Source organism: Anoplopoma fimbria, chromosome 1, assembly GCF_027596085.1.
Source record: "Anoplopoma fimbria isolate UVic2021 breed Golden Eagle Sablefish chromosome 1, Afim_UVic_2022, whole genome shotgun sequence".
Lineage (NCBI taxonomy): Eukaryota > Metazoa > Chordata > Actinopteri > Perciformes > Anoplopomatidae > Anoplopoma > Anoplopoma fimbria.
Window position 1 is genome coordinate 19723254 of NC_072449.1, and position 15223 is coordinate 19738476.

Here is a 15223-nt window from a genome sequence, read left to right on the forward strand (position 1 = left end):
ATATGATGCTTTACATCCATTGTTTCCAGGTCAACTCACCTTTACCACAACATTTGGCCTTTGCCGCAGGTTTGACTATGAGAGTTGACTGACAGCATATATCATTGAGTTGGTTGTAGGCCTTCAGTCCACAGCAATCTGACACCTTTTCACTAAGACCCTCTGTAACAGCTGAAAAAAAAGAGATTGATTTAACATACAAACAGAGATGAAGTCGAGATACAGACACCAGCACCACAGAAACAGCTCAAGTGCAATGTGTTACAGTCTTTAAGGCAGCATTCTGAACTGACAAAAAGAGTGTGAAACCACCTAAAATACAATTGCACAATAGTCATAGTTTTTATTATCCCATTAGAATGCTAGCACACAGATGACCCTAAAAACAATGGATATTTATTAGAAACCCTTTATTTTAACCAAACAGTGTAGTGATGTTTACAGTTGCCAGTTTATTTTTTAAAACTAATACACTATTTTTAGTGTCTAACTTAACAGCACTACAAACTATAGACTCCAAATTAGCCGAAGAGTTGAATCAAGACCTCCCTTAAACAGTTTCAACAAAAACTGTTAATTCTACCCCTCATGACGGTATAATATATTGCAGGACTGTTGTAATAGACTGCACTAGTGTTACCTGCATGAGTAAACCTAAAACTTTTTTTAGCATAGGTAGTTAATAAACCTCCTTAAACAAGGAAGTTGAATTCAAAATACGATGCAATTGTTTTGCAAACATCCACTTTGTTAATCATGGAGAATTCTTATGTGAATTTTTCCTCTCTGTTTTCCTTGAGTTTTCATTTAGGTGGCAAAATCATTGAGCCACAAAAAAAGGGGAAATTAATTGCCACACATGGATGAGTAAGATAAGATAAGATAATCCTTTATTAGTCCCGCAGCGGGGAAGTTTGCAGATACAAACAAATACTGTATTTGTCACGCTTTGTGCTTTTATCATATTTCTAGAGACAAGTTAGCACAAACTTCTTCATACTGCCTGAGGGAGAGCACTGATGTTACAAGTTGCAGTCCAGTGTAGCTGCCACTTTGGAGCAAATAACTTTGTCATTTAAGTGTCTTGCACAACGTTTTTATCTATATTATTATATTTCCTCAACGCATACAACAGCTCCCCTTCTTTTTTGAATCAAAATATAATTTTCCTGCTGTTTACCTGTCGTGGTGTTTCCATCTTTTTCTTTACAACAAGTGGCTTCTTCGGGGTTGAAAGCCTGCCCTCCACAACATGACAGCCCTGCCCCTTCAAAAAGTTGATTCTCACAGCACACTGCCTCGCGGATGTCATACTCTTTTTCCATACAGGTTTTTCTGCAAGACAGTGATAAGTAATTCATAAACTTCACAGTAAATTTGTAGAAAATGTATTATTTTTTACATATAAACCTAGCCTAATTTCATGTCTTAGCACATTTCACCCTTATCCTTTGTGATACTGCCCTCTGATGGACTGTTGTGAAAACACTCTTAACAAGAACAGTTACACGCGTAACTACTTGTTCAATACATTTCCATCCTTGCTGTGAACAGATAACATATTACACATACATAACTTATTCATCTTGGGAACATGAATGTGCTCTGTATCTAAAATGACAAGATGTCGACTCAAGGGGATATTTTATTCGTCCAAGTGGATATTTTAGCCTGATGATAAACTGGAGAAAAGCTCATAGGGTCACTACTTATGATGGACCCCTGGGAACCATTAATATATATCATTTTATGGACATACATTTTGAGATTAGAGAAGAGTATCATTTACAGGGTCCAAAGGTTTGAACGTGCCGACGAAACTTTCCTGTAATAATTATTTCGAAATCGTTATTACACCAATACAAATAAGGCTTCTTTAGAGAGTAATGGTTGAACAGGCAGAGAGACTTTCTATAATAAAAAAAAACATAGCCTTATGCAGGTGATCCAATGGTCTAACCTTTCCTGCGACATAAATGGATCGGACTGCTTCTCCCAATATTTTTGTTTTGAGTTAGACCTAAGTTCAGTCCTGGTCCTGACAAAGCCAGTTGATTAGTCATGCCTTTTCAGGTTGTTTTGCGAAAGAGAAAAGAGAAACCAAAACTGACCAACTTGTCACAAAAGGACGCATTGTCAGACTTTGGCATTACTTTTTAACCCGTTGGTATCAATAAACACTTTCTTTCTTAGGTTTATGCAACAAAAAAATCAGTTTTAGGAAAAACATCAAGATTGGGCTTAAAATAGCTATTTGAACTAAGTTAACAATGTTACTGTAGTAGAGAAAACACATCACAAACATCACGCAACTAACTAAACATTGGTCACCTGGTTGAAAGTCCTGTGTTTGTTTGACCCGTCCACCTCCCCTCCCTCCTGCCCTATGTGGGATTTCTTTGGTCTTTCTACTACGTCACTGCACTCCCAGAGCGTTTTCTCTGAGAGTCTTCTAATGACGGGGGTGTGTTTACATGGCAGTTATTGGAAAGAACGGTGTGTTGACAGTTAGCAATGTCTAAGAAAATAATAGCTCATCAATAAAAGGCATGCACAAGCAAAGGGACATTTTGAAATGAGCTTGATAGATGTGTGATCACCATGTAGTCTCAAAATGGCTTGGTAAATAAGCTATACATAGAAAAATGTGAACCTTAATTTCTGAAACAGCAACCGGAAGCGGAGCAGCAGGGACTTCTGGCCGACCTCATTTGTAGGCTCAGTTGACAATTCTCTAAAGCTGTCAGGAAGTAAATATGAAGGTATTAACTAGGTAAACATGAATGTCCAGTTAGACTACAGCCATTTTTATCATTAGGCTAGGCTCGGAAGATGGAGTAAAGATTTTGTAGAATGAAAATGTGGCATTGCAGCTTGCTGCAGGAGAGGGGAGGGGGGAATGTGAGTAGCCTGGGCAATAATCATTAACTTGAACAAAATTCTGATCGCAAAGAAGATAATATAAGATAATCCTTTATTAGTCACGTAGCGTGGAAATTTACAAAGAACCCTATATTATAATAATACCAAAAGTATTTTGAAAAATATATAAACGAAAGACAAAGAAAGATGGAGCTCAACTTGCATATGTAGCCTGCTTAGCACAAGTCAGAAGAATTCCCTTTTCCTTTTAAGTCAATCAATTGTTAAGGATCGACCAATAATTCCTTAAATTGATTCCTAGCAGGATCAAGATTAAAGGGCAGATGTATGCTGGTCCTACAATCTGACATTGAAACTGTAGAACACTTTAGTAGCTCAAAATTAATCTAAGTTACTTTAAAGGAACTTTTAAATGACTCCATCTTATACTGATGCAATCTATACCTACATAAGTAAACCAGACCATCAGCAAGAAGATTTGCTAATCCTTGTTATTCTCAATGCTTGCCATCAGTGCCAAGAAATCATGCTGATTCAGCTTCCCTGAGGAGGGAGCTCCTCTTTTGGCCAGGGGCAGAGCTTCGCCTCCCTTCCCCGCCTGGTCCCATAGAGCCAACATCGAAACCATGCTGCTGGAGGCCCAGGCCATATTGCTGGGCCTGCTTGAGGGGAGGCAGGGAAGAGCTTGCGGGGAGAATCAGAACTAGGACTGCACAGGGGAGACTATCAGGGGATCTCAAGAGATTTTGGTGTTTTCAATCTCTAACTCTTTTGACCACAGGGACAGGGGGTGGGAGCCCTCAGATACTGTACAGAGCAGACTTCCGTGGAAGCCGTTGGCTGCCACTAGACACTTTGATACTTCTGGACGCACACACACACACACACACACACACACACACACACACACACACACACACACACACACACACACACACACACACACATACACAGACACCCTTTGGAACACTCACCGGCTGCTGTCAATTTTAGAGGTTGTAGTCGTTTCCCTACCAGCCTCTGTACACAAACAGAAAAGTCCCAAATTATTCAAATTACTTGTATTATATTATTACAATGATACATTGGCACAATAATTATAGGATTTGTTAACATGGCTATATTTTTTTTAACATTTGATAAACATACAGTAAAGCCTCCTACTCCTTCTGTAGTAGCCAATGCAATGACACCCAGAATACCTTACTAATCAACATTTGAAGTATATTAGATTACCAGCAAGTTTTTTTGTGTAGCCTTTGTAGTGTTTTATTTGGAATGGTTATTTCTATTTTTACTTAATTACTTTTTATGACGTGTGTACGTGATTTAAGTCGCATCCGTTAGCCTACAGAGAAAGAACAAAAGTCACGTGAAGAAATTGAATTATGTCAGAAGGAAACAAAAAAAAGTGCTGAAACTGCAGAAGTGAAAAAGTCTCCCCAAAGCTGGCACTTTGCCACAGATCTGCAAACGTTCCTTTCTAAAAAAAATAGGAAATTAGTCGGTTAATTCAGAGCAGATTTGCGGTTTATCTTCATTTATAAATAGCTTCTTCATTTACCCCCATCACTTTACAGTCCACCCCAACACAAATTCCACAAATTCCAACACACAAGAAAAAAAGTCGACACCTATAATGGCAAGAGGAAAAAAAAAAAAAACTCCGCTGTCTATTCTCTTTCAGGAACTTGAGATGTGCTGTGTAAAATGCCGAAATTTCCCTCTGCGGAGACTTTTTAAACTTTATCCTGGACTCAGGTCACACTTTGGCAGTAAAGGCTACAATTGAATATCCATTACATATATCCATATCGGTTTCTGAAAGTGGAATCATTCCGCAGATAAAAAACAGAACTTCACTGATCACCTGCTCTCACAAACCACAAGACCATCACTGTCCATCATTTCCCCCTTGACTCCTCTCTCCTCACCACACACACACATTACATTACATTACATTACAGTCATTTAGCAGACGCTTTTATCCAAAGCGACTTACAATAAGTGTATTCAACATAGGTATTCAAGAGAACTACTAGTCACCAGAAGTCATAAGTGCATCTCCTTTCTTAAACAAGCATCTTAAAGCATAAACCAGAGCAAAAGTATAGTGCAGAGGCAAGTTACTACGAAAACAATAATTGCAACAGACTAATCCGAATATAATAAGTGCTACAAACTACTACGAATAGGATAAGTGCAGTAAACAAATACAAATTCAGTAAGTGCAGCGAACTGATACAAATACAGTAAGTGCAACAACTACACACACACACACACACACACACACACACACACACACACACACACACACACACACACACACACACACACACACACACACACACACACACACACACACACACACACACACACACACACACATATGCATCCTAGCTAGGATGTGGAAAACCTAAACAAACACATCTGGGAAAGAACAAGAGCAATGAACGAGCTCCGTCAGTCAATTAAGGAAAAACCACGTGATTGCTACTTACCAGCACAGGCAGCGGTGAAGCTGCAAACCAGAGAAACTGAAAGAGTGTAATTAGAGGCATGGTTATAATGGTAACAGGCTGTCATTGTAAATAATCCCATTAAAGTGTTCAAAGATGCGCCCCTGTCCTACCCAAGCCGAGAGCCAGAAGTGGGAGCATCTTGGAGCCTGTTTGGATCATCTGACTGCTGCTGAGAGAAAAGTATGATGCGAATAGATCAGCCGAAGCCTAAATACTACCAATGAGCCACTCCTCCCACCTAAAATAGATTATGCCACTTGTAAATATTTGGACGCATATGTAACACTAAACCGCCAAATCGAGTGTATACCTGCATAAACATTTAAACATAACAGACATGTGTTTTTATAACACGACTTTATATAAATGTAATGTGTTGATAGAGGGATCGATTTGTTACAGGGTAGCCATGCTGACTATTTGATCAACAGACTGAGGCGATAAGGCAAAAGGCTTCTTTGTTATCACAAAAGGCTGTAAACCATTTTACAATCATTAACAAAGAACTGGTTGAATGCACCAGGACGGTCTGGTGAAAATGTGACACCAGTCTCTTCTCTTTCTGTCTTCCCAGTGGAGTATCTTGTCTTATCTTATCTTATTTCATATTTTCAATTCTAACGTTCACCCCGGTCCACCCAGCTGATTTATCCCGCTGTTAGTCGGACAATACCTCATTTTCATTTTGCTCACATGATGTGACGTCAAAGCATCCATCAAACTGCAACACTACATTGTAAAAGCACTGCAAAAATATTTCTTCTGAAATGTAATGGAGGACAATTATAAAGTAGCCTTGAAAATATACATATTTAAGTAAAGTACAATTAGGCCACCTCAGCAATGTAGGCCAACACCGTCAGTCATATTCATATTGGATGCCTTTTTCATTTTTACAACAATCGAGAGCAGCAACAACAAACACAGATGAAATGTGCTCGAGGCTATCAAACTGTTCTTATGGAAATGACGCAGCATTCGAGTGGGTGTTTAATTGCGTATTTAGGCCTATTTGTTTGAAATTATTGAGGTATTTCAAAAACCGCTTCCCTTAAGAGGTTAAGAGCAAAACCACATAGCAGAACAAAACAAATGACTAGTCCTGTACAAAAACTACAGGGCGATCTTTTTTCTGATCAAAGAAAAGGCCTGATCTGAGCCATATTCAACTATTTTCCCTCTTAAAATAAATCAAAATGCGCAAGCTAAAAGTAAAATAAAATGTGTTTTTGAATCTATAAATGTATTCCCTACATTACTCAATTCACAGTGCGCACCCATAGTATAATTTAGACAAAATGCTTAAACGAGATCGGATGCATCAATAATAATAAATAGCACCTATAAACTGCAGCTTTTGTTTGTTCCTTTTAATTTTCCTCATGTGATTCATTGTTTCCATCCAGACAGCGAGGAGAGAGGCAGGTTGGGACGGATTTTAACCCTAGCATCAAAATAACGAAAATGTGAATGCAGTTGTAACAGCACGTAGAATGTGGGATTGTGTTGAAAATAAAAGCGTAATTAATGATTACATTTTAAACGAACATATTATTGTTGTTTATATATTTAATGTCGCTGTATTTAAATTCATAGCAGTGTTTTAACAAGGTTAAACGGATCTTTACTCACATCACGGTGGGTGAATCGAATGGATCATAAAAAAATAGTTTACATGCACAATATGTAGTCTTTATTCTTATTGAAAAAAAAATGTAACGAAATCCTAGGCCTACTAAAGAAAATATTATTATCATTATTTATATTAATACAACTAATAATACTACTCCTGATCATAATCCTAGCCTAAAACTAAGACCGCCCAAAAGGTGAACCCCCTTTCTCATGGAAGTTTTTGATCTCCCGAAATTTACAGACCGGACAAACACACACACACACACACACACACACACAGAGGTAGTATGAAAGGAGGCTGAACGCATTATCTGTCAAACAGCTCTTAACTGCTTTTAGCGCCTAATTCTGAGGCCTACCTGCTACTGAGTATAATTATGATGACATATGTGCACAGGAGGAATACAAATGAATGAATTAACATTTAAACCCAGGCACTCACCATCCGTTAGGACGTTGGTTGTATTCCCAGTGTGGCGCGATGCAACAAAACATTAATGAATCTCAACCATATCTATTTGCCAAATTAAACCAGACAGACAGTTCACATTTAGTCACTCAGAAGATTAATGCATTTGGGGCAAATGGTAGGGCGTTATCAAATATCACCGAGGCCATCACAGCCTACACTAAATGTTAAATGGGAGTTTTGATTCAACGATTTTATCCGTCATTTATCAAACCATTCCAGATATTAAGGTGGTCATGGTGGAAGTGGATATTGTAATGATAAATGATAATTGTTGATTGTTTAATTATTGTTTTGTTTTTTTCAATTTTTTCATTTTTTTTTTCTTCTGTTGATTGTTTAACTTATAGATATAGATATTTTATAGTGCTTAAATAATATTATCATAATTTAACCATTGTTTTGATTGTCTGTATATATATATATATATATATATATATATATATATATATATATATATATATATATATATATATATATATATACAGTCAGGTCCATAAATATTTGGACATTGACACAATTTTCACCATTTTGGCTCTGTACACAACCACAATAGATTTGAAATGAAACAATCAAGATGTGCTTTGAGTGCAGACTTTCAGCTTCAATTTGAGAGTATGTACATCCAAATCAGGTGAAAGGTGTAGCAATTACAAGACATTTTATACTTGGTCCCTCCCTTTTGAAGGGACCGAAAGTAATTGGACAATTGGCTGATCAGCTGTTCCATGGCCAGGAGTGTGTTATTCCCTCGTTATTTCATTAACAAGGAGCAGATAAAAGGTCTAGAGTTCATTTCAAGTGTGGGATTTGCATTTGGAATCTGTTGCTGTCAATTCTCAATATGAAGTCCAAAGAGCTGTCGCTATCAGTGAAGCAAGCCATCATTAGGCTGAAAAATCAAAACAAAACCATCAGAGAGATAGCAAAAACATTAGGTGTGGCCAAATCCACTGTTTGGTACATTCTTAAAAAGAAAGAAAAGCACTGGTGAGCTCAGCAACACCAAAAGACCCGGAAGACCAAGGAAAACAACTGTGGTTGATGATCGAAGAATTCTTTACCAGGTGAAGAAAAACCCCTTCACAAAAGTTGGCCGGATCAAGAACACTCTCCAGGAGGTAGGCGTATCATGTCAAAATCAACAATCAAGAGAAGACTTCACCAGAGTAAATACAGACCACAGGATGTAAATCATTGGTGAGCCTCAAAAACAGGAAGACCAGATTAGAGTTTGCCAAAGCCTGTACAGTTCTGGAACAACATCCTATGGACAGATGAGACAAATATCAACTTGTACCAGAATGATGGAAAGAGAAGAGTATGGAGAAGGGAAGGAACTGCTTATGATCCAAAGCATACCACCTCATCAGTGAAGCATGGTGGTGGTAGTGTTATGGCGTTGGCATGTATGGCTGCCAATGGAACTGGTTCCCTCGTATTTATTGATGATGTGACTGCTGACTAAAGCAGCAGGATGAATCCTGAAGTGTTTCGGGCAATATTGTCTGCTCATATTCAGCCAAATGCTTCAAAACTCATTGGACGGCGCTTCACAGTGCAGATAGACAATGACCCGAAGCATACTGCAAACCCAACCAAAGAGTTTATCAAGGCAAAGAAGTGGAATGTTCTGCAATGGCCAAGTCAATCACCTGACCTGAATCCAATTGAGCATGCATTTCACTTGCTGAAGACAAAGCTGAAGGGAAACTGCCCTAGGAACAAGCAGGAACTGAAGACAGTTGCAGTAGAGGCCTGGCAGAGCATCACCAGGGATGAAACCCAGCGTCTGGGGATGTCTATGGGTTCCAGACGTCAGGCTGTCATTGACTGCAAAGGATTTGCAACCAAATATTAAAAGTGACAATTTGATTTATGATTATGTTACTTTGTCCAATTACTTTTGGTCCCTTCAAAAGGGGGGACCATGTATATCATTTGTTGTAATTCCTACACCGTTCACCTGATTTGGGTGTAAATACCCTCAAATTAAAGCTGAACGTCTGCACTCAAAGCACATATTGATTGTTTCATTTCAAATCCATTGTGGTTGTGTACAGAGCCAAAATTATGAAAATTGTGTCAATGTCCAAATATTTATGGACCTGACTGTATATATATACCTGTACCATGTCATTTGTCAACTTGCTCATTTTGGGACTTTGGATTTTCTGCTGCTGTTGTTTTGTTATTTCCCTTGTGTCACCAGCCTCATCTCCTATGTTAGTTTTGTTTAGCATTTTCTTTTCTTTTTCCAAATTACCCTTAATCATCTAATTGCTCACTGAGCGAGTCAGCGTTTGGGCCCCAGTCTTTTTCCTGACATTATGGGGAGGAGCCTACTGAGAAATCAGGAGATGAGTCTTGTGTATGCATGCGTGTGCATCTCTGTGCCTGCCCACTGCAAATCTTGCATACTGTTGCATCAAATTGCATCATATTTAGGTGCTCATTTATGGCATGTTCAAGGACTTTGTGGTTACAGTGATTCACATGTTACTGGAACACCCTTTATTATACTGCCATCGAATGCCTGCTGACTGTTCATTCACTACTCTTAACTGGCCATTTGTCAACTGGCCAATTTCTGCGGTAAAGTACTCAGTGTTTGAACTACAAGTTCATACACTGAGTACTTTACTGCAAAAATAATAAGTACTTTGCCACTGCCCAGCCGCTTCTGAATGGGCAGATAGCTTGGTGAGTTTAATATTGGTTTTGTCAAGTTTTGAAAGTGTCTTATACAATGACTTTGAGCCGATTGTCTATAGGTTACCACAAAAATCATCCTCAGTACCCAAGAAGTTCCCAGGTCTTGCTTCCCAGCTGCTGGGAAAAAATGTCTGTGGTTTTACAAGCAGGTCTCTGGACAGAACCAGAGAGCAGTATATTTGTTGTTCAATGTTAATAAATATATATTTATTCTGTGCCTTTTTATTGGGCATCAACCTCACGTTTACATGCACATTTTCAAAAAATATACTTGTACTTATGCCTGTGAGAGGAAGCTGAGATGCCAATGTTGCATCAGCTTTAAATTGTTAGGTTTTCATAACTATGATCAGTACAGAAAGGGAGAAAAAATTATGATTTGTGCATACAAATAAATTAAAATCCTCTATTAAATCTAATAGGTCCATCTCAAGTGCATTATTGTGATAAGATTTGGAAATTTGCTGTGTGCATGATGTGTTGGAAAAGTATATCACATTTATTAAGGGTATAAGTCATTCAAAAGATACACATTGTACAGATAGTTCTACCCTTTCTGCCTTCTTCTGGGGACCTAATAAACTTTCATTACCCTTATTACTGTTTTTCTATAGTTACTATAATAATTGCATCCATTTTCAATAATTCATGCAACTCATTTATCGTATTTGAATTTTTGTAACGTAGTAGATACATCACATGTGTGTGGACTCATTTATATTTATCTCTCTATTTTTCAATTATAGCCCATTTCATGCGTTTCACATCTCACAGCTTTAGCCAGAGCTGCTCTGGCTGGTCGAGTCTAGCAATAGATTGCTGAGATAATCTGCCTCATCAAGACTGTGGTTTGTTCAGAACTGATAGACAGTGACAACATAATCCAACTCACCACCATCTTTTAACAGATGCTAGTATAGGAAAATGTGCAATAAAGGTCTAAATGATTAAATCAGTTTCCGGGTCCTGGAATTTGTGCACGGTGACTCACTGTCATTGGTTACTTGGACACTGTTATTAGTGACACGTGCTTTTCCTGCTATATGACAAGTCGAAATGTCTGCTGAGAAAACATTAATCCTTTCTCACTTTGAAAAATAAAACAAGTATTATAAATAAGCAATAAAAAACAGTAGAAATCAACAATAACTGAAATATTATATTTACAGACAGAAAAAAAAAACTATTATAACTATAATTGCACAGTGTATTTGTATTGCACAGGTTTTTAGTGTCATGTGGTCTGCTGGGAGCAGAGTTGGTTGTGTAGTCTGACAGCAGCAGGGAGGAAGGACCTGCGGTACCTCTCCTTCACACACCGGGGGGGAAGCAGCCGGTGGCTGAAGGAGCTGCACAGAGCTGCCAGGGTGTCCTGCGTGGGGTGGGAGGTGTTGTTCATCAGGGATGACAGCTTGGCCATCATCCTCCTGTCTCCCACCACTTCCACCGTATCCAGTGGACACCCCAGCACACTGCTGGCCTTCCTGACCTGCTAGCTTATTTAGTCTCTTCTTGTCAGCTGTCGAGATGCTGCTGCTCCAGCAGACCACTGCATAAAGAATGGCTGATGCCACCACAGAGTTGAAAAAGGTCTTCAGGAGTGCTCCCTGCACTCCAAAGGACCTCAGTCTCCTCAGCAGATAGAGTCTGCTCTGACCCTTTTTATACAGTGCATTTGAATGATTAGTCCAGTCCAGTTTATTGTTCAAGTGAACACCCAGGTACTCATAAGATTTCACAATCTCAATGTCCAGTCCCTGGATGTTCACTGGTTCCGGAGGACTGTGTTTACCCCGGCTGAAGTCCACCACCAGCTCTTTGGTTTTACCAGAGTTGATCTGGAGGCAGTTCCGCCGGCACCATCCTATGAAGTCCTGGTTCAGTTCTCTGTATTCCCTCTCATCACCGGCGGAGATGAGGCCGACGATTGCAGAGTCGTCAGAGAACTTTTGCAGGTGGCAGGTAGCAGAGTTATATTTGAAGTCCGAGGTGTAGATGGAGAAGAGGAATGGAGCCAGAACGGTTCCTTGTGGGGCCCCCGTGCTGCAGGACACCAGATCTGACTCACACTCCCTTATCCTCACATACTGTGGACGGTTGGTGAGGTAGTCCAGTATCCACGCAGTGAGGTGGTGATCCACCCCGGTCTGCTCCAGCTTGTCCCTCAGAAGCAAAGGCTGGATGGTGTTGAAGGCACTGGAGAAGTCAAAGAACACGACTCTCACAGTGCTTCCAGCCTTTTCCAGGTGAGATGACATGATGACTTGGCAAAATATAACTGTACCATACTATGCACACAGTACAAAATCAGAATCACATAAAGAACTACTGAAGAACACATTTTCAATGAGGTCATATGACAGCTAAGTTACTTTTGTCTTTAAACTAACATTATTTTGTTTCGCATAAATCAGACTGTAGAGAGCACAGCTTTTACTACTATTCGCTAAATAAGATGAAGTATGGATAATGTATACTGAAGTAATTTACATGATGCAGAAGAATTTGGCACAATGTCTACATGAAGAGATGAGTCAATGCTGACTTTAGGATGATAACACTTTGAAATGATGAAATGGGTGACTGGAGATTAGAGTCAAAGTAGAAATCAAATACATTTTCATTTTTGATGAAAAACCTCTTCACACGAAACCTGTTTGTTAGGGACAGCGTCACATTAACCCAAACAAAGGGGTGGGAGTGTGAATAAAAAAAAGCAGTTATACGGTAAAACAGGAAACAGAACTGTTTGTGAGGCAGTGGTTGTGGGAATGAATGATGTGAGAGACATGTCTCAGAAATTGGAGAAACTCACAAGAGCAATTTCTTTATGAATCTTGGGTCTGTCATGCATGAATTCATTAAAAAACATAAAACATGTGACCCATGAAGGGAAAAGCAAATACAAAGTGCTGTAAATTGTGCATCTCATAATTATTATAACATTATTTATCATCAAACTATAGCAAAAATGGCCCTATACACAGCTTTTGGCCCAGCATGATACATATTTCAGTGAGGCTGATACATACACTTTTTTACATACAATTCAAATCTAGGAGGGCGATACAGGTTTCTGAGCTGAGCCGATACGAGAAAAATGGATGAAAATACCAGGATCCGTATCGCCCTGTTCCATTAACCAATCCTGAGGCTGCTTGCAAACTAACAGCCAATGCCCTCCTTCCATTGAAGTTGTCCCTAGCAACACTTCCTCTTAGCAACCCTTCCTGGATTTTTTCATTCTCCTCCAAGATGGCTGGTGAGAAGGTTCTTGCTGGTTTGGCTAACAGGATATTGAGTCTGGAGCGATTTGTGGAGGTGAATGATGAACACACAGCCAATTTCATTGAACAGCAGGCCAATCAGAACACTGTTAGGAAGACCCAGGGACATATAAAGTTCTTCATAAAGTGGTTAACTGAAGTGAAGCAGGAGAAAAGAATGCCAGAAAATATCTCCTGCCTGAGCTTGAAAAAATTCTCGGCATGTTTGTTCTCTGAGACACCTCAGGGTAAAATCAACATTAATAACGATGAATCATTCTCACACAGTCGTGAAGTTCTCTCCAAAAAATTTAAACAAGTGAGATTATTTAGAGGCTGCACGGTGGTGTAGTGGTTAGCACTGTCGCCTCACAGCAAGAGGGGCCTGGGTTCAATTCCCGGGCTGGACAACCTTCTGTGTGGAGTTTGCATGTTCTCCCCGTGTCAGCGTGGGTTCTCTCCGGGTTCTCCGGCTTCCTCCCACAGTCCAAAGACATGCAGCTAAGGTTCATTGAAGACTCTAAATTGCCCGTAGGTGTGGATGTGAGTGTGAATGGTTGTTTGTCTCTATATGTCTGTCCTGTGATAGGCTGGCGACCTGTCCAGGGTGTACCCTGCCTTCGCCCATTGACAGCTGGGATCGGCTCCAGCACCCCTGCGACCCTTAACTGGATAAGCGGTAACGGAAGATGGATGGATGGATGGATTATTTAGGAGTTACAGAATTAAAAAGAATTCTTGTTATTCATGTTGTACTTTTCATGTAGATTGAAACATTTGGACTTGGGCCGATACAATCACATCGGGACATGATACAGGGCCTGATACAAGAAACATGCAACAATAAACTAAATGTACCGTGTATTGAGAGGGGACCCCTATTAAACTGTTACAACTCTGAAAAACATACTGGTTACAGCTCCATCTACGCAGCTCGCTCTCCGTTGCTCCATACAGTGAATTTATAAACAGATAAAGGAAGACAGAAAGAAGCTGGTTCATATTTATAAGTAACTTTCTCGACAAGTGTTCATCCGAATGACTTCAAAGTCATGTGTATTGCTCAGGACTCAAGGAAGCGCAGTGTGAAGTTGTTTGGATGAGCAGTTTTGGAAAAAGTAGAAGCAGCAATACTGGATGCCAAGCAATCCAAACAGGCAGGTTTTGAAGACACACTCTGCTACTCTTAACAAAATCAACCACAATGTTTGCTGCATAGATACTAAAATATGTTTTCACGGCTGTGCATACAAGTGTAAATAATAAAAAATGAATGAAAGCATAATTCCATTTAGCTGCCTCAGTATCAGGGTCCTGATATTGGCTCACTGGCACACTGCCATGACCACGCTGCATAATTGCAAAATCTTATGAAGTATATTTGTCTAATTACTAGTCAAAATAAAAACACTTAATATAAATAAGGAATGTAAACAGCAGCAACAAAAACAAATCTCTAGAGGGGAGTGGAATACCAGGTGAGGGGACTGAGTGGTACATGGTGTGAGTTGGAGGACCTGAAATTACAGGAGAGTTAATGAAAACAGGCAGGCCATATCAAAACAATCTAAAACAACAGAATCTCATTCTCGGAATTGAGATTCTGCTCAATTTCCTAAAGTCGATGAGTGATTAGTTGTATGTGTCATGTTCAGCAGGCATGGACATAGGAGTAACCAAATAGTCGTTTGAAATAGATTATATCGGAAGGAATATGTTAGTCACCAGCTTCT